Source organism: Carassius auratus, chromosome 31 (genome assembly GCF_003368295.1).
Source record: "Carassius auratus strain Wakin chromosome 31, ASM336829v1, whole genome shotgun sequence".
Lineage (NCBI taxonomy): Eukaryota > Metazoa > Chordata > Actinopteri > Cypriniformes > Cyprinidae > Carassius > Carassius auratus.
In genome coordinates this window covers 839,005-859,771 of record NC_039273.1, presented here as the reverse complement: position 1 = coordinate 859,771, position 20,767 = coordinate 839,005, and the positions used below count along the sequence as shown (strand labels likewise).

At 34.6% G+C, this 20,767-nt stretch overlaps 1 protein-coding gene across 3 annotated transcripts in view; it reads left to right on the top strand.

Moving 5' to 3' along the window:
- LOC113050133 (solute carrier family 12 member 5-like) overlaps window positions 1–20,767 on the top strand; it is an 88,730-nt gene that overhangs the window by 47,713 nt on the left and 20,250 nt on the right. The gene's annotated exons all lie outside the window — the stretch shown is intronic.

The following is a 20,767-nucleotide window of genomic DNA, read 5'->3' as shown; positions in this document are numbered from 1 at the left end:
TATAATTTTTATTTATTTTTATTTTTATTTTCATTATTTTTATTGTTACTTTATTTACATCAAAATGTTATTATTTATTTTATTTTTTTATGTCATATTTTTTTTTCCTTTATGCCAATCTGAAGGATTCCAGTAGAAAAGTTCTGTGATTGTATAATCTCATCTATCAGGTCAACATTGCATAAATCTCCATTACAGTAACCATATCATTGTGGTTCTTCGCCCAGTTTGTCTGACATTTGCTGCTCCCATCCTTGGACAATGAAATGTCAATCAATTCCTTTTCAAAAGACATGACATTCTATCAGTGTTTTTAACTGGTGTCAGCAGCTGTTCAGTGTGTGTTTTGACTCTTTGATCGTATTAGGAGGCAGTTTTCTCACATCACATACACAGTAATGTGGCACAAATCAGATTAGGGAACTTGAGTCTACATATAGTGTTTCTGCTCTCGCTGCCACAGATTTGAAACTTTCAGGTCCGTATAATGCCCTATAAACCCAAACCTAGAGTCCGATCCAGTGGTGTGAATGTGGCGCTGTCCATGGTGCTGAATCCAGCCAGGCTGCAGTAATATCAGTCAGTGCTGCTTGGCGCTGTCCAGGGTCCTGATTTATCTCTTTCATTACAAACTGAGGCGGATTATCAAGAGATTTAGGCAAGCATCTCACTGTCCCACAATGCTAAGATGAAAGGCGTCCATCCTCCAGATACATCTGCGTCATCCGCTCAAACATATTCATGGGATGCAGCTCTGTTAATTATTTGCAAGAGACTTTGTTCCAGGCTTAATGGACAAAGAATTTATTTAGAAGAGTGCGCATGCTGAAAAATAAAAGTGTATAAATAATTACAAACTATGCATTTTAGTACAGTTGGAACTATCTATTGGACTTTTAGCATTTTAGCATAACAAATTTATGTCTTATCTTGTTTTGCCACATTTTATTTCATTTGTGTCTTTCGGAGACTTGAAGGAAACCAGTACAGAGTCCTGACCTATCGCAGAGCTAGTGTTCACTGGTGTGTAACTTTTAGTGTGCTATAATTTAATCTATTAGGTTGGCATGACATAAATCTTCATCGCCGTCACAGTAATAATTATGGCTTTTCGCTCAGGGTACATAACAGAGGTTTGTTGCTCCCCTCATACTGCTCCTTCAGCTCTTACATTTTATATTTCACTCACTTAAGTTGGATTAGTTTATGTGCATTTGTTTTGGTTAAAAATATATTTGCGAAAATAGCGATCAGAATTCATTAGAACTGCATAGCAACATCCTGGCAGTCATCCTACCGTCATTCCAGTGATCATTGTTTTTGTTTATACAATGCAAAAAAATCTAGTTTTAGTGATTACTTTTCTCTTTTCATCACTTGACCTTCCCCTGTGCAGCAGCATTTGATGCTTATCAACAGGGTGATAAATTTGAGGATGGCAGCTATAGACAGAGGATGAAGCTTTGAGAAGGGCTGTGGGTAAGTCTTTCAGAGATAAGAGGTTATTGTGTGATTTTTCAGCACAATCCCTGGTTCTGCGGCTGTGTGGATTGTACAGTGACACAGGGATGATCAGTCACTGTTTTACAGTGTAAACTCTGATGATTAATTCAGCTGTCAAGCAGTGATGTAGTGTGTGCAGTCGTGCGTCTTATGAAGGCCTGTAGCTCTCTTCCAGAACCTGGTGAGCTGCCAATCTAGACAGTGTTTTAAGGCATTATATGGATGCTTTTCAGGCTTTAACTAATACATAGTGAAGCTTTATTTGGATCGCATTTCTTGTTTTTGTTTTTTATACTTCTGTTCAAAAGTTTAACGTTTTTGAAAGACTTCTCTCATGCTCATCGAGGATGGATTTATTTGATAAAAATATTCTGCAGAATTATTGTGAAATATTCTTACAATTTAAAATGGTTTATATTTGAATATGTTTTAAAATTTAATTTATCCTTGTGACGCAAAGCTGAATTTTTAGTGTCATTACTTCAGTGTCATTATCCTTCAGAAATCATTCTAATAATATGGTGATTTGCTGCATTATCAATGTTGAAAACAGTTGTGCTGTTTGTTATTTTTGTGGAAATCGTTTTTTTTTTTTAAGATTCTTTGATGAATAGAAAGTCCAAAAGAACAGCATTTAAGTGAATTTAAATTGTGTAAACTGTCCTGAATGTCAAAAAAGACATTTAAAATAATGTCAGTGGTATCTTAACTGAGATATTATTTATTAAACCCTCACATTTATTGCAGAAATGGTCTTCAAATATATTTCAGCAGAAGATAGATGACTGAGAGAGGTTTTGGTATTGTGGATGTGATAAAATCGTAATGTCAGAGTTCAATAAGACTGATTTGATGTCTTTTTTTAGGTCCCTCTGGGTCCAAATGTCTCTCTTTTTATCTGTATTGTCCTCAATTGCTCTTAGGTTAATGACTGTCCACTTTCTCTTTTTCTGTCTGTCTCTCATTCTCACACTGCAGTGTTTTATGTCTGCTGAAGGTTTTTAATAATGTTTAGTTAAGGCTGTGAGCGGCCGTCTGTTTCAGCAGAGATTCTCCTAATGCGTCACAGGAGCCCCGGTGTTTAATAAGCAATGAACCGCTTAAGCTGTATGAATGTCACTGCGTTAGATATAAATTACCTCTAGTTTGAAATGCTAAAACAGTTGATCTAGTGTTAAAATGAAGACAGATATTTGTGTTTGTTTGTGGTTGATCATGGTTAATGTGATTCTCTTCACCCGTGGTTCCTCTGCTCAGACCTGACACTAAATCATTAGCTGATAAACAGAAGAAATGTCAGGAAAATAGTCCTGCGGCATTCGTTTGACATTTTCTATATATTTTGCAGTTACATTATGACATTTTTATAGTGTCAAGATATGTTTTGGGGCTGTTGTAGTGAGTGTCTAAATGAGATTTAAAATGATGTGATTAGTTTCAGCAAAAGGACAGTATACTCCACATGTCAAATGGCTAATGGCTTTGAAAGGAAACATTTTTTATTAAAAACGAGCTCTACAGTAAAGGTGATGGTAATGAATACTAATTCAGAGGTAATTATGTCAACTTTAAAACATTTAATACAATTCTAATGGAAATTGTAAATATTTGGTGTTTTGTCAAGAAGCTTATGGACAGACTGACCACTGTAATGTGAGTTAACTGGATTTAATTTAAAACATTTTTTTTTTTACATTTTTTGTTTTCAAAACCTGCAGAGAACTGGAGCACATTTCTGCACTAAATTCTCTCATTACTTTAATAACACATAGATACATTTATCCATATGATGCATGATCCATAGACTTCTATTTTATTCTAGTGAAAATTTTAGATTTTTGTCTTTTTTTGAAGCTTATGGACAGACTAAGCCTCTGTAATGTGAGACATTTTGTTTTGTTTTCTTTTTTCACCCCAAAATCTACACAATAGCAGAACATTCCTCTACTAAATTCTCATTGTTATGTGACAAAAATCTAATTACTGTAATTAGACAATGCTACATTTTTCCATATGTTATATTATTTAAATGGTAAAATATTGGTCATAATTGTATTTGTTGCAATTTTTTTCTTTTTAATACAAGTTAGCAGCATTTTTTCTTCAACTAATACAGTAAAAAAAAAAAAAAATTACAGTAATGTGAGTAAGTGAGAGTATAGTTAATGTCTGAATGTGTTGAGATAGTTACTATTATAATTTTGGCGAGAATTTTTGGCTTAATTGTCATGAAAGTAATGATGCCCAAAAACTTAAATCTTCTTACAATAGGCTTTGCTTCATTAATGCAAAAATAAAATGTCTTGTTTCTCTCCTGTGGTTTTGGGGTGAAATATGCCCTGGCCATGTTTTGTGATTTAATTTCTGGTGCGAGCATTTAGGAGAGATGTTTTGCAGATCTCCTCGGTGTTATCGCCATAGTTACCGCTGTCGCATGGAGCGAGCGACTGCATTGCTCACCATCAAGGCCAAGACGAGTGCGTGTGTTCGCTCAAGAGTGCAGGAGACTCATTTCAAACTGAATAGAGCGGAAATAAGATGGCTAGAAGTGAAATAACGACGTGGTCGACAAGGACTGTGAATAAACAAGTGGCCAAAAAGGATAAATGATAAATGGCATCACTGCGATGTAGTGCTTCCCTTCATTTGCCGCACAGGAAGTGCTGTTATGATCAGCTCTTGAGTAATGAGGATGTCAACATTTCTCATCTCTGTTGGTAAGGTTTTTAGCTGGTGTTTGTAATATGGTAGCTGGTTTGTGGCTGGTGTTCTACCAATAACCATGTAGTAAATACCTAAAGAAATGTGTCATATATTGTTATTAAAAAAATAATTTATTAATCTATTTACTTATCTATCTGTCTATCTATCATCTGTTTTTCTAATAGATTGTACTGCCTTCAAAATATTCAAACTTTAATCTTTAAAATTACTTCCAACTACTCTAAACCTAACCTTTAAACTTTATGCTTTTAAAACTTTTTTAAACTTTCTTGTCTGGCTTCCTCAAGCAAACTTCAAAGTTTGTCTGACAAAAAAATATATATATCTATATAGGTGCTGAAATATAAATGGGTAACCAAGAGTCTGGTCATATGTTGTAGCTGTTTTAGCTTGAAGAAAATGAAGTTAATTTTAAGGATAATGACGTATACTTTATTTATTTGTTTACTTATTTATGTGTGAATTAAATATTATTCTTCTTTTTCTTTTTTTTCTATTTGTTTGTTTTGTAAGCTTTAGTTTTTTGCTTCTTCAAGACTCTAGATCAGTAAAAAAAAAAAATATATATATATATATATATATATATATAACAATGCATTAAACACAAAATTACAAATATTCTTATTTGTAAATTATATTGTATTTATAGTTATTATTATTATTATTATTATTATTATTATTATTTTAGGGAAAATAATATAATATTATTATTATCTTTATTTAGGGGTGAAATGTGACCTGGACAGGGTTGTTGTTGTTGTTGTTTCCACCAATTTTACCAGTCTACCATTTTGAAATCTTTATTTTTCAGATTACCTTTCTGAAATATAAATATGTATGTGTATAATATAATATATTATAATACTGATTGATTGATTGATTGATTGATTGATTGATTGATTGACAAAAACATCCCAAAGGATCTATGAATATCGTGAGTGATAGAGCTGCACGATTCTGGATAAATTGAGAATCAGTTTTTTTTTTTTTTTTGTCTCAAATTGAGATCACCGTTCTCCGAAAATACTATTATATGCACCCTGTCAAGTGCAGCAGTCATTCTATTTCGATCAAATAAGGTTTTGCCGGCAGTCAATTATAATTTTTTCAAATCACACAGATAAAATTTCAGGAGCACATGCGACCAAAATGGTCGCAATTTCGAGCCTTGTACAATCATCTGTAATACTGTTTTTAGTGTCAAATTGCATTTGTCCATTACATTACTGGAAAGTCCGCCATATTTTCGCCAGCCAACGTTGGCTAGTAACGTTAATAGTAATAACGTTTATCTAGCAAGAGAGCTGAGAGTGATATATATATATATATATATATATATATATATATATATATATATATATATATATATATATATAGTGATGCAGCCTTAGAAATCACCCTAATGACACTGAACCAATCCACCTCCATCATTTGTGGGTGCACATGCACTTCCAAGAACGATTTGCATCTCCTCAGATCGAGCTAATATTCATTTCCATGGTTACCCATCACTGGTTGGAAGCCAGCGGGTCTCTCTGCTAACCTTGTTTAGTGTTTCAATGCAAAACATCGTCTTCCTTGCGCCCTCTTTTACCTCTTTCCCAGTCGATTTAGAAGACCGCTGTTACGTTTCCACATCTCATGAATGTGAGCTGCCATCCAACATAGACTTCCAAACATGCACTTTGCACATACTATATTTGATCTGACTATATTACTGCCCGTATAATTTAAAGTAGAGATGCATGTATTGATTCATATATAATTTTCTTTAGATTAAATTTTAGTGTTTTTTTTTTATTATTAGTTAAAGTTTTTGCATCAAATATTTATATTTTATTTCAGCTTAATTTCAGTTCATGGAAACGATTGTAATAGTTTATTTGACAAAAACATCACTGTGCTATGCAGATCCTTGGGTATTTATTCATATATACATTCATATATATTCTGTTGGATAATTTTGAGTTTTATAATTTAGTTATGTTGCATACAGTACATGTTAGCATGCTAAATTTGAATACATGTCATTTTAAAACGCTATTGTAATTCATACAGTGCCGTCATTAAAAGTGTCTGATCATAATGCTAATTTAGTTAGATAAAGTTAGTTCCTCAAATGCATGAATCCATCAGAACACAACCAGCTAATCTTTGGCTTCTGAGAGATGTCTGATGGATGGGAAAGCGTCACTCGAGATGTCTCGAGTCTGGAGTGTGTGTCCTGTCCTCCAACAGCGGGGGTCAAAAATAGTCCCCGTCTAAATCAATAAAAGGAGTTTGAAAATTGTTGCTGTATGGGGGCAGCTGGATGACAGACGGACGGGGGGATATATGGAGCTACTGGAGGAGAATTAAAGGAATTCTGGGTAATTGGCCAGCATGAGAGAGAGAGATCAAACTTGGCCTGCTTCTGACTGATGCCCGACTCTCCATTACGCCAAACACGCACTTCACATGAAGCCTAATGAGGGAGCAGGGCTTAAAATTGATGCTAAAACCAAGAGTTGGATATATATTTATATGTAGAGTCACGTAGAGCACTGTTTTGAAAAAAATAACATGAAAATGATATACTGTAAATTCAGAATCTAAACAGAGTCTAATGATTTATTTTGTTATGCATTTCATTATGTGTATGTATTTGTATTTAATTTGTCTGTTATTGTATATGTAATATAATTACATATTTCATTTTATTTATAAACAAACCTTGCTGTATGAGTATGTATATTCAGTTTTTGGGTTAAAAAAAGTATTTAAATTATATTTTTAGTATGTATTTCATCATTTAAAAATTGCACTGTAAAATATCACCTGATATAATTTAGGTTTCATATAAAATTAAATCTGCCTATATAAAATTATATCAAATATACTTTTATAGTATAAATTTAAAATTTTATTACATCTTTTTTAATATATATATAATATTTTCTATTATATTGTGTGTTTGTGTGTATATTTATCACCACCAGATACCAATTTTTTTCTTTCCAGTTAGCTTCTGTAATTTTCATTTGACGAAACATGTTTGTTATATTTTTGTGTTGATTTTCTGACCGATTGGAATTTGAGATTTCTTCCTGTGCACGATGAGACTCTCTCTTTTTCTCAGATGTGACTGTTGTATAAATGAGACTTCTCTAAATCTCCTCATTTGTGGGAGTGCTTACAGTAAAAGCTAATGGTGTGTGTGAATAATTCGGGTCTTGCTGGGAGGAGTTTCAGTGATGGACTTATTATTATACTGAGTTATTTCTCTCAGTCATAATGCATCCCCAGCAGTCAGATATCAGTAGTTCCCACAGGAAAAATGCATGCATGGCCTTTTAAAAACACTGAAATTAAATGCTTGAATATATTGTTTCTCCAGTTAATATATGTTAATGTCTTTTTGAAATGCTTAAATGTTGTTTTTGCAGTTTCAAAATCATTTATATAACAAGAAGAAATATTGCGTTTGTGTTCATTTCACAGGGCTTTTACATATTTTTTGTCATATTTTATGCACAAACATTGTTTCAAGTCTTTCATAACTTGCCAGGAAGTTGACAAGCAGATCAAATCATTCAGGGATCTTCTGTGTGTGAATGTGAATGCTCTCACATGTTATAAAATGCCAGTCAAGTTCTATCACTGAAGATTGTAAATATGTGATGTGCCATCTCTGTATTAGAGCAGCATTAAGAAATCTGCCCGGCTGCTGTGATTATATACGTGGAATGATTCACTCGCTGTCTGTCCTCTAAAGTCAGTCCTGTCGCGATTCTCTATTTTCACGTTTTAAGAGTGAAAGTGCTCTCCGCTAACATTAGGACTAGCATGCTGGTACTTGTCTGTATGTGAATCCCCTGCTTAAAGCTGATATACTGGATCCCCATGACCAAAAATCATAAAGGAATGCTAATGATATTGTATCATAATTTAGAATGAATTGTAATGGAATAAAACAAGAATCTACTGAGAATCAAGCATTATCCTATTACTGATTTTCAGTTAATTTCTTGTACTATCTATCTATCTATCTATCTATCTATCTATCTATCTATCTATCTATCTATCTATCTATCTATCTATCTATCCATCAATCCATCTATCTATATTAGGGATGTTAACGTTAACTCGTCAATGCATGCAATGAATTTTACAATCCTTAATGCATTCAAACAATCCATCCAAAACAGTGCTAATAAGATATGTAACGATTCGCTCAACTCACAATTCGATTCACAATTTTGATTTCAAGAATTGTCATTTTAAACAAAATGTTATATTATGAATTATCAATTAAATGTGTCCTTTTATTATTGCTTGGACAAAATGCTGCACATTTATTTGTGAAATTGAAATGTATCACTATATTAATATACTAATATAGAACTTGTAGATTATTGCTCTTTTGTTGGTTTTAATTGCTTTTATTGCCATCCTTTGTAAGTCGCTTTGGATAAAAGCGTCTGCTGAATAACAAAATTTAAATATAATGTAAATGTAAATAACAAAACTAAAGCCTCAAATCAAATAAATAACACAATTAAGGCTTTGTTTGTGCTCTTTCGATTTAATATTAGAGACAACCTGCATTTTAATCATGATTTAAACAAAGATGCTGAATACATGCAACTTGAGCAGTTTTTTTATATAAATTAGATTGTATACTTTCTAAATTTGAAGCAAAAACAGATTGGTTTGACTTCAGTTTTTTAAAATTATGCATACAAAAAATCAACATGAAACCAAACAGCAGACGAGCTGAACTAGACGCAGATTCACTCTCTGTCAGCAGGTGGCGCTTAAAGCGTTTCCTTGGTTACTTCTGTAAGCAAAGCCACGCTGCACTTATGAACATTTATTATGCATTATACAGAGGCAAGATGAAAAAAGAAAATACCTTATACCACTTTTCTAAAGACAGTAAGTTCCCTTCAGACATCCATTCATATAAACTCCTACCACTAAATTAATCGCAGTTTATTTACCATTTAAAACTATTTGAATCGGCACATATTTGAATCAATTTTCAACCGGCACACAGTTAATCATTACATCACTAATTGAAAGTCATTTTGATCAATTTAATACATCCACTAAAAATATTAATTTCTCTTTAAATAAAATCTTACTGACCCCAAACTTTTGAATGGTATATATCAAATGAAGTCAAACTTTTTTGTTAAATGTTCATCCTTTAATAAAGACATTTCATGAATAATTGTCCCTGTGGAAGGCCAGATTAGAGCCACACCCAAACTAGACCACTCGGGGTCCAGATCATGTGTTGATCCAGATATTTTGTGCAGTACAAATACTGTTGTTATTGCATCTCAGGTGGTAGACCACCGCGCTGGCAATGTTGAAATCTCATGTTTGATTCCCAAAACATGCATGAACTGTCAAAATCTGTGGATTTGCACATTTCTTTGGATAAAAGCATTTGCAAAATGAATAAAAGTAAATGGAGTTGTCTGGAAAGTCATAAAAATACTTGCCTGACCTGTGCCTGAAGTATTGATCACGATCACCTTAAGCTTGTTGGAGTTAGCCGTGTGTGATAAAATAAATCAAGATATACCCAAATCAAAGGCCATTTTTGGTATTAATGGATGATGATTAACAAATAAGTTACAGACTTTCACAAGTGTATATACTGTATATGATTCAGAGTTTCAGAACATTTCTGTTTCTGAATGTGCATTAACTACTTGTATGTATAGCATTATAGAATTAATTGAAGGGAAAGCTATTATAAAGTCCAATCTTATAATGCGGTGTAACTGAGCAGAATTATGTACATACACTCTCAGTTTAGCTCTGCAGTAAGGACAGCTGATGTTTACTCCACAAACCCTGTTTTAATAAGCATCTGCACTAGAGCACGTCATTCTGACACACTGAGCTTTAAATCCACTTACTCTCAAGCCATTTGGATGCATCCCAAACCGACGGGAACCCTATCACAGTCTTCCAGATAAGGGATAATTTCTACCAATTTATCCTCAGGCTACAACATCCAGATATCTTCTCTTATTACGCTGGCCAGATCTCTGATCTCTCAGTCCAGGCCGGCTGGAAGATTTCACACGTTCAACACTAAGTGCTGGAGTCTGGTCCTTACTTTTAAAACAAAACAAAAAAAATTAAGCATCTGATGCTGTAGGAAAATATTTTTAATGGGCTTTATTGAACATTGAAGATTTAGTAAAATCAAAAAACAAAACCGTGATCTGAAGGATCTAAACATCATGAACCGGTACTGAATCTATTGTAAGATCCTTTTTTGTTTTAAGACTGTGGACCAGAATTTACTAATAATATTGCTAATGGTACATTCAAGTCTTCCTGGGACATTACAAGCTGGGAAGTTGTAATTACAATGCCGGGTGTGTTAAAGTCATTTGTTTAAAAGGCTGGTGTACCTTTATAAAAAAATTTTATTATTTGTTTATTTATTTTACAAAAAAGCAAGATTTTAAAACTCTACTTCTGAAACATGATTAAAAAGAATGTGCATCAGGGTTTCGTTTTTATTTAATTTATGAAGGTGCGTTGTAAGTTTAATTCTTATGAAACCTATAATATATGAACTGCTGTATTTTGTACATGCAACTAGTTTTATTGTAAAAGAGAACAAATGTTTTCATTCATTTCAACAAAGTTTCTGTCAAGACATCTTTTCTCACTGATGCACAAGAAAGTTCAGAGTACTCTTATTATGAATTTGTGGTGCATTCACATGCATTCAGCCCATAAATATGATCTCTCCGACATTACTTGAACTCTCCATAATACTAATGAGTTCAGACCTCTAAAACCAAGTGTTGAAGTTCAATTTGCAGTCAGACCATTTTCACCTGCTGGACATTAGAAAAGGTGAAAAAATTCCCACAGACGTGCATTGAGGAGGGCACCAAAATCAGAAACTTAAAAAACAGTGACAACAGCAACCACCCAGAACACCCTACTACTTGAAAGATTGTAGCATCATATTGGTAGGTTTGCAAAGGCCAGCTGCACTCACATTCCCGTTTTCGGCTTATATATTTGGCTTCATTGTGTTGTCTGTGCGTGAAGCGAGCAGATCTCGGTGTCTGTGGCGGCTCTGGGAGAGAGTGCCAACATCAAATGGATCTGTTCTGTAGTGGTCACTAATCCCTTTAGTTCTGCAAGCACATCTGATCCCCACCTGCCCATCGCTCTGATCGTACATAACGCCTCCAAATCCCACAGCATTTTCAACACGTGCTCCCAAATAAATAAGGGAAACCGTGCTCCCGATCTGCTGTTGAGTTTGTAAATGGATGTGTGTTTTTACAGCTGTAGAAGTCTGTTAGAATGTGAAACTGTAGGAGATTAAACATTATTACCGTGTATATTGGCACCATGGTATATCTCAGTGTGCTCTGAGTGACTGGTCCTAGCACACCACAAAAACTGCCTCCCACCCATATTGGACCTACTCCAATTTGCCTACCGTAGCAATAGGAGCACAGAGGATGCAGTATGCACAATGCTGCACTCTGGACTCACACAATTGGACAATAACAACACATATATAAACAACTGTTGATTGTTGACTTCAGCTCAGCATTTAACATTGTCATTTCCTCCAAGCTGACCACAAAATTTGGAAGCCTGGACATTAACACTTCCCTCTGCAACTGGATTATGGACTTTGTGACCAAAAGATCTCTGCATGTTAGCTCAGGCCAAACCTGCTTCATTACCGTCACACTCAACACCGGCATACCACAGGGCTGTGTGCTGAGCCCATTCCTCTTCTCCCTCTACACCCACCACTGCAAGTCTGTGCATAAATCCAACTCAATCATTAAATCTGCAGATTAATTTTCTTCCTCAGGACACTGAAGAAGAACCAGCTGTCTTCAGCCTTTCTGGTGAACTTTTTGGCAATCTAAAGCATCCTGACCAGTTGCATCACAGTCTGGTATGGGAACTGCTCAGTTGCTGACCGCAAGGCACTGCAGAGGCTGGTGAAAACTGCCCAACGCATCACAGGGAAACCACTTCCTGATATTGAGGACATCCAGAGAAAATGCTGTCTACGTTGAGATCGCAGCATTCTTAAGGACACCTCCCTGACCATGGACTGTTCAACCTCCTGTCCTCTTTGAGGCGCTTTGGGAGCCTCCGAACAATTACCAGCTGACTCAGGAACAGCTTTATTCCTACAGCTGTCTCCTTACTGAATGCTGCCCTCTGACACTTACACCCCCCCCCCCCCCCCACACACACACACACACACACACCATCACACACACTTCTCACCCCTCCTCAAGACTACATCTGGTTTACAAACAAACAAACAAAAAACAATTCACTTGTTATTACTTGCACTACTGTCTGTTCATCCAGAATACTGAACAATATGTTTGCACACTGGAATATTTTTCTATGCACTTTTTTACTGTCCATTGCACTAGTGTAAATGATGTTCATATGTTCATAGTTTCTGCTTATAGGGTACATACACTTGTTACATAATCCATATGTATATTCAAAGTACACCTATCTGTATATCATGCTGATCATATTTAAAGATCTGTAAATTATGTCCATAGCCTTATCTGTATATTTATTGTAAATTTGTAACATATCGTATACACTGTATATCCTGTACTTACTGCTTATTGCATTTCTAGTTAGATGCTAACTGCATTTCATTGCCTTGTACCTTGCATGTGCAATGACAATAAAGTTGAATCTAATCTATTGTGATATCATTAAGGTGTCATAATACAGCAGCAGCATGTTTTATAAGGGTTAGCTGAGAGGAATTCTGCTGTATCTCTTGTGATGTTTGTGCGGGTTTGAGTAGATGAATAAGGTTGTAGATCAGCTAGACTGGTCAGAGTCTTATCTGATCCTGTGCTGTTTCTGACCTCCATGCTCCCATGGCCCGGAGCTCATTTCATGGGCAGTCATCGTTAACCCAGGTGCGGAGAGAGAGGCTGGAGAGATGAGGATGTGTTCTCCTTTCACCACTTTCTGACCATTGAGCTGCTCAGTATGCAAACCACTGCATGTGTGTCGTGACTGAATGTTCAGTTTCTTCTGTAGTACATGATTGAATATTTCCTGGGCAAAAAGCTGGTTTCAGATCAGGATTGTGCAGTCGAATCATATCAATATATTTTGTTAAACTGACCCTTAATTTTCATCAGTGACTGCACTAAATATAAATGGAGGCATATTAGTCTCCAACAAGACTAGTTAAAGACTGTAAGTCTTATGAAAACATGTTCAAATCAAAGCTCACCTCAAGTCAAAAGGATAGGGTCATATTTTGCTTTAAAAAATTACATGAATAAAAAATAACACATTTTTAACAGGTAATAACTTAGGCTACATTCAATTACAGTACACGATACCACTGTGACATTATTTTGTTGTATGTGTGTGGCTTATAACAGAGGGGAGTCAAGCTGAATGCAGCTTCCAAAAGACCAAAAATAGCAGATTCATATTTTATTAATATTAATACGATCACACCGGATTGAGTACGTTCACCAAGTCATATCATCAGCTGCAAAATTCAGATATGTGATCGCTTGCCGGCGCTGAGCTAGAGATAGATGCGTTTTTACAGAACTGCGTCTTATAACCAATTACACAAGATTCTGTTGAGCTTTTGAATGCAATGGCCAATCAGAGGTGTTCTGATGAGTCATCGCTAAAATGCCGGTGCTTCCTTGACTCGCTCACTGACTGAATACCTCAACAAAGTGCAGATGTGTGTTCGAATCTATAATTCAGATATTGATTTCACAATGTTAACAGTTTCAGTGATTTTAATGGGAGTTTCTGACAGTGATTGAACTCTAGACTGTCAGTGAAAATGATCTTTAATAATGTAAATGTTAATTGCTCTCTTTCTGAACAATGAACGATTAGTAGCAATTTTTATATCACATTAACTTTCAATTTTAAATTCACATCTAATATAAAGTCAGTCGTATTAAAAATATGTTATGGCATGACACCTATATCTGTTACTTAAGTAAACAGACAGGGTTTTTATAAATTACATAAATTGGAGTAAAGGCTTATGAAATATATACATTTATACACACGCATACATTACATACATTTTATCTATATATATATAAATAAAAATAGGCTCAGTATATATGACCCAAAGTAACTAGTAACTAACTACTTGAGTAGATTTTTTATCCGATACTCTTTTACTCTTACTCAAGTAACTATTCAGACTAGTACTTTTACTTTTACTTGAGTACAGTTTTTGGCTACTCTGCCCACCTCTGTAGAAATGTAATGTGTGGCGCAAACCCTCACTACAGTGGAAGTCATGTTTGGTGAGGTGGATTGGCAAACGTATGAACTCAGCTCTGGCAAGTGAGCATGTATTTGTGTTTGCGTGTCAGCTCTCATCGCCTCCGACCGCCTTCTCGCTCGTGAAGAGGTATAGCCTTTGTCTTCATGTGCAAGCAGTTGCCATGGCAACATGACTCTGCATTCCTCCTTACCTGCTGTTTTTATCAATTCATACTTTAAGTGTTCGCTCTGTTCGAGACACCCGATCTGTCCAAGATTCTCACTAATAAATAATTCGTCAGAAATGTCATTTAAAGGGTTCATACATTGCATCATTAGTTTGCCCATGAGCTCTACTAATGATGATAAAAAGGTCATTATTTAGATTCTTATGACTATTTTCATCTGCTCTGTCAATTAAAACAAAACAAGGACGTCTATAATACCTGGGGAAAGCCCTCTGTTAGCATTCAGTCTCTCTGAAGTTGTCCCCTTTTTTTCCATAATGCTCTTTTTGGATGGTGTAGGATTGAAAATGTTTTCAGTGTCATGAATCAGATCATTTTATATGTCCATATTTAGGCATGATATTCAGCCTAATTCACATACTTACACCGTGCACTAAATGCATGTACTTAACTATTGGTTGACACTATACACTCAGAAGTATATACACAAGTTGTTATACTATATCAGTATTTGAACATGCTGTGTTAAAAAGCATTTTGATACTGCAGACCTCCTAGTTTCATACTCTTTGCGTTTTGCTATAAACATTAACATGTAGCTAAATTCATTAGTATTTCACATTTAGATTCATGCACTGAAAAACTACATCATAGTTGCCTGTAAATGCACCGTCATTGTACAGTGGTACTTCCTCAGTATTTTTTGTAGTGAGTGTCTTTGGAATATTATGCATGTTTTACTATCAAAAAAGTGCTATGATTTAATATAATTACCATGAATAATGGTCCCATTGTATATCTTGAGTCAGTATTATCATATGATGTGGGAAATAATAGCCAGGCACAGATTCACACTTGAAAAATCGGAAGTAGGACACCATACTTTCACTTTTGGTGTAATGTTTTCAGTATATTATGCACTAATAAATGCAATGCGATATATATGCGCTTATTCTAATCTTGTACACTATTTACAGCTGATAGTGTGCAAATTGGGATGCAGAGAAATCATCCCAACTCCTGTCTAGATACGATCGATTCTCGTGAGGTTTGTAAGTGGCGATCTGAGTAATCGAACCCACTCCTGCGGTGTATCGGCCTTCCTCATCTCTTTCGAGCAATTAAAACACCCTTGATTCCGACAAGCACCCAGTGACTACTTAAAAACCATCCATTAAATGGTCTTACTCTAGCGTTAAGGCAGCTGGTGAAGACTTGCGAAATCATGCCCACTTTACCTCCTGAATGACTGCAGATTACCTTGAAGCGTGGCCGGCGTTAATGATGACCATCTGCCGTTCCTCGCGTGCCGAGTCCGAGGAGAAGCGACCTGTCAGATCCGACATCAGAGGATTCACAGCCAGCTTTTAAGGGCTGATATCACTCTGATTGCTTCTTTAATACACAAGTATCCAGAGAGCTCAAAATAATGAGAGTCTAAATGAGACGTGGAACCCAACGTGTAGCTCATGCATGCTTATCTGTGATAAAAATTAGTGTTAATTAAGTGGGACACATTTACTGGAAATGTGCTGTGTATGTTAATCTGTAGTCATATATGCACAGCAAGCCAGGCTGAGATGTGCCCCGAGGGTCTGATGTACACGGATCACATGAGGTTAGAATATTTTCCAGTATGGCGTTCTCACACGTGTCAGTGTTGTGTGTGTACATTAGCTCTACCTGACCCGGCCTGAGGCCCACACTGTGCTCATTGGGAATTGTGGGTAGCGCTCTGTCTCAACTGCCTACATCTTTAGTCTAGGCCCCGGTGATTTCTGCAATGCGGAAAACACAGAATCCAGTCATAAAAATGTCACTGAACTTTAATGTTTTCCATAGGGCACTACTTTACTGTTTTTTGTTAAAATGTTATGATTTCAAATGAATAGACATCCTTTTTTTTATTTTTTTATTTTTTTTTAATGGAAAACACAGAATTTGTTTTTTTTTTTACTTTTACTCTTTATATAGTTTTATGCATTTATTATATTTCCTTTATTATATTCCTTAATATAAATTTGTATTAAATAATAAAACCTAGAATACAGAACAATTAGACAACACAAATGATAAAGATTTTTTTTTTTTAAAGCACTCTTCATATGGCACTGTAATTGTTAAATTTGAATAAATTATTAAATTGTTTTATGAATTCAGCTGATAAAATATCATTTTTGGTTATTAAATGAATGTAATTAAACAATTAAAATGGAATGCCCAAAGATAAAAATTGAAAAACACTGAAGCAAATTAAACTGAAATAAAACAGATATATATATATATATATATATATATATATATTTTCTAAAATCATGTGATTAGAAATTCTTTTTGGATTATTAAAATTTAATTTTAGCATTAAAAGAAAATATAGAAACATTTTAACGGAAAGCACAAAATTGGGGGGGAAATACGGAATTGGGTAAAAATACAAGTTTTCGTATAGCTCTATTATTCTTCAACTTTTGATACGCTACAGGAACTCTTTGTTTGATTTAAAGAGTTATAATTTATGTTGTAGATTGCTTCATGTCAAGTCAAGTCCATTTTTAACAGTTTCTAAGCAGCTGTTAATGTAAATTGTTAATGTATATTACACTTTCATACCTAACTCTCCACATTTTACAGTTTGTTTTTATAGTAGTTGCAAGCTGAAGTCAATATCTTTTGTGGTTATATGACCTAAAAAGCCACCTAGAAACAACCACCTAATACATTTCATGGTGATTTGACCTAAAAACCACCTAGAACATCATAGGAACCATCTAGAAGTGTACTAGATGAGTTTAGCACATGGAAACACCACTGATGTTTGCTTCAGATTAGTAGGAAATGTTTGGCTTGGTATGTTTTTCATGCATGTTATAGGAGCTGGATGCTTTAAGCTGCTGGATTTTTAAGGCATGGTTAAATTTCTGTGACATGACTATACATGTGTAAATCCCTGTGTGAACATTTGACTTCATGAAAGGGTCTATGCTAGAGGCAGCGGTGTCTTGTGGGCAGACTTGGCCCCATCGGATGTGAGACAGACAGAGAGAAAAATAGAGAAGTAGAGAGAGAGCAGTGTTGTGTGGTTGCCAGATCCCCCTAATGCTAGCAAACGTCACCGCACTAAGTAGGTCAGGCTACAGGCTTCCATGGTGAGGCAACGTACTACAGGATCTGATCCGTGTTGTGCTTGAAACTCTGCATCATCGTGTCTAAATCTACATCTAGTCATCTGCCCTTTGACATGCCATTTATAACATACGCTTCAAGGATTTTGGTACAAGACCGCTAAGCATTGAAGCACTTAACCTGACAAAAGCATTCCTGTAAATAGTTCCTGACCCATCGCTTTTATAACTGTGTTCACATCCCAAAGCACATAACCACTGGGAACAAGAAAGCAACTCTGATCTTCAAGTCAACATGAAAACAAAGCTGTTTGCAACCCATTTTATTCTTCTATGCAAGATGACGCATTTCTGAGGGAAACAGGACATTCAGTGAGATTAAATGGAAGGTGTGAAAAGTGGATGTTACATGCCTGAATAAAAACTAGTACTACTTACTACAATTAGATGAAAGATCATAAAGAAATAAAAAGTGGATCTGGAATAACATGCACAAATACAGATTTTAAAAAGGCTGTTCACGGCAAAAACAAAAATAAAGATGAGTAACTACTGTATATTACATCAGAGCTAATGCACAGTAAAGTTGTTCTGTTTATTATAATAGTGCACTTACAGATTTATCGTCCACTGCTTTAAATGCTCTAAGGTTTTAAATGATTAATGTTTAAATTTTGTTTTCATATTGACTTGACAGAGTCATATATTTGGTTTCCTAGATCTGTTTGCAACCCATTTTACTTTTGTAATGTGACTTATTTCAGGGTGAAAATTAAGTTAGAATAAATGGATAGACGGTACTTGATTTTATTTTTTGGGGAGCTGAAAAGTGCATGTCATAGTTGTTTTGGAGGTTATTCCATTTATATGAAAGATAATAAAGTCAGAGTGTTCTCATTTAGAATGAAATGCACAAAAATGGATAACCTATTATTAAAGTACATTTTCATTTCATGCTGAATTCATATATTCATTTCTAATCTATGCATCAGTAAATATATGTAAAGAATAGCTTTAATTCAGCATGAAAAGGTGCTTGAAACCCATTTTACTTGTATAATGCATGTCTTGGTGAAACATGATATTCAGTTACAATAAATGGAGGACGCTATGGAAGATAAAGACAAAAATGTCCTAGCTTAGAATAGCATGCACAAAAATTGATATCAATAAAGGCCTGTGCACAGATAGAATGAAAACTATAAAGATGATGATAATGATAACTATGTTAGCATCCAATGCACAATGACATTTTGTTAATTATAAGTGCACACTTGCATTTTTTATTGCATATTGACTTCACAGTCATACAGTATATTTGGTTTTCTAGATCTGTTTGCAGCCCATTTTACTTCTGTAATGTGACTTATTTCAGGGTGAAACAGGATATTAAATGAGAATAAATGGAAGGTCAGCACTTAATATAAATTTAAAACAATTGGCTAGCTGAAAAGTGCATGTTACAGTTGTTTTAGAGGTTATTCCATTTATGAAAGATAATAACGACAAAATGTTCTCATGTAGAATGAAATGCACAAAAATGGATAACAATAAGAACTGAAATGCATATTAAGAAAGTGCATTTTGATATCATGTTGACGTCTAATTCATATATTCATTTCCAACCTATGCATCAGTAAATATTTGGAAGTTTGCAACCCATTTTACTTGTATAATGTCATGTAGGTGTGTTGTGAAACATGATATTCAGTGACAATAAATGGAGGGCGCAATAGAAGATAAAGACAAAAATGTGCTTGCTTAGAATAGCATGCACAAAAATTGATAACAATAAAGGCCTGTGCACAGATAGAATAAAAACTATAAAGATAATGATAACTATATTAGCATCCAATGCACAATGACATTTGTTTATTGTAAGTGCACACTTGCAGTTTTTTATTGCATATTGACTTCAAAGTCATATATTCGTTTTTCAATATCTGTTTGCAGCCCATTTTGTGACATATTTCTGGGTGAAACCAAATATTCATTGAGAATAAATAGAAGATTTAATTTTTAAGGAATTGAAAAGTAGATGTTACATGTAAGAATGATTCTTGAAGTTGTTTTGTAGGTCATTCCATATAGATGAAAGATAATAAAGACGTTATTATTTAAAATGAAATGCACAGAAATGAAAATCAATAAGAGAAGAAATGTGTATTAAGAAAGCTCTAATCTATAAATCCGCAAATATTTGGAAGTAATAGCTTTAATTCAACATAAAAAAAGTGTTTGCAAATCATTTTACTTGTATAATTTGACATATTTCTCGGTGAAACATGATATTCAGTGAGAATAACTGACAGAGTGATTCGATTTAATATTTAAGGAATTGGAAAGTGCACGTTACAATGCCAGAATTAAAATTAAGGGTTTCTTAAAGTTGTTTCAGAGGTTATTACAGTTAAATGATAGATTTAAAAAAGTACTTTTTGGATTAACATGACAAGAACAGACCAGAAATATGCAAAAAAGATTGTCAATTTTGATTTTATGTTGACGTAAAAGTCATATAGAGTCATATATTCAGTTTTAGAATCCTGTAGTTGTAACTGTGTTGCTTCACTTTGGTTTTCTAATCTAATATATCATCTAGTAATCCATAATCACACTATATATGCAATTAAACTTCTCTCCTGTGCTGTGTTTATTTTAGTATGTTGTTGTGAATGTTGAAAGATTATGAGAGTCATTTATTCATGATTACACAAGAAGCCAAAGCAAATTATGTGTGTTTTCTTTTTCATTTCGCACGCTGTGAAACTTGTATACTCAGCGCAAATATTCTAGGCCAAATGTGGCAGGAGGAAATATGGAAATGGAGTCTGTCAAAGAGCGTCTAAACTCTAATCTATACATCCGTAAATATTTGGACAGAATCACTGGAGCACATGATGAGGAGATGCAGGAGGATTGTGTGTCAGG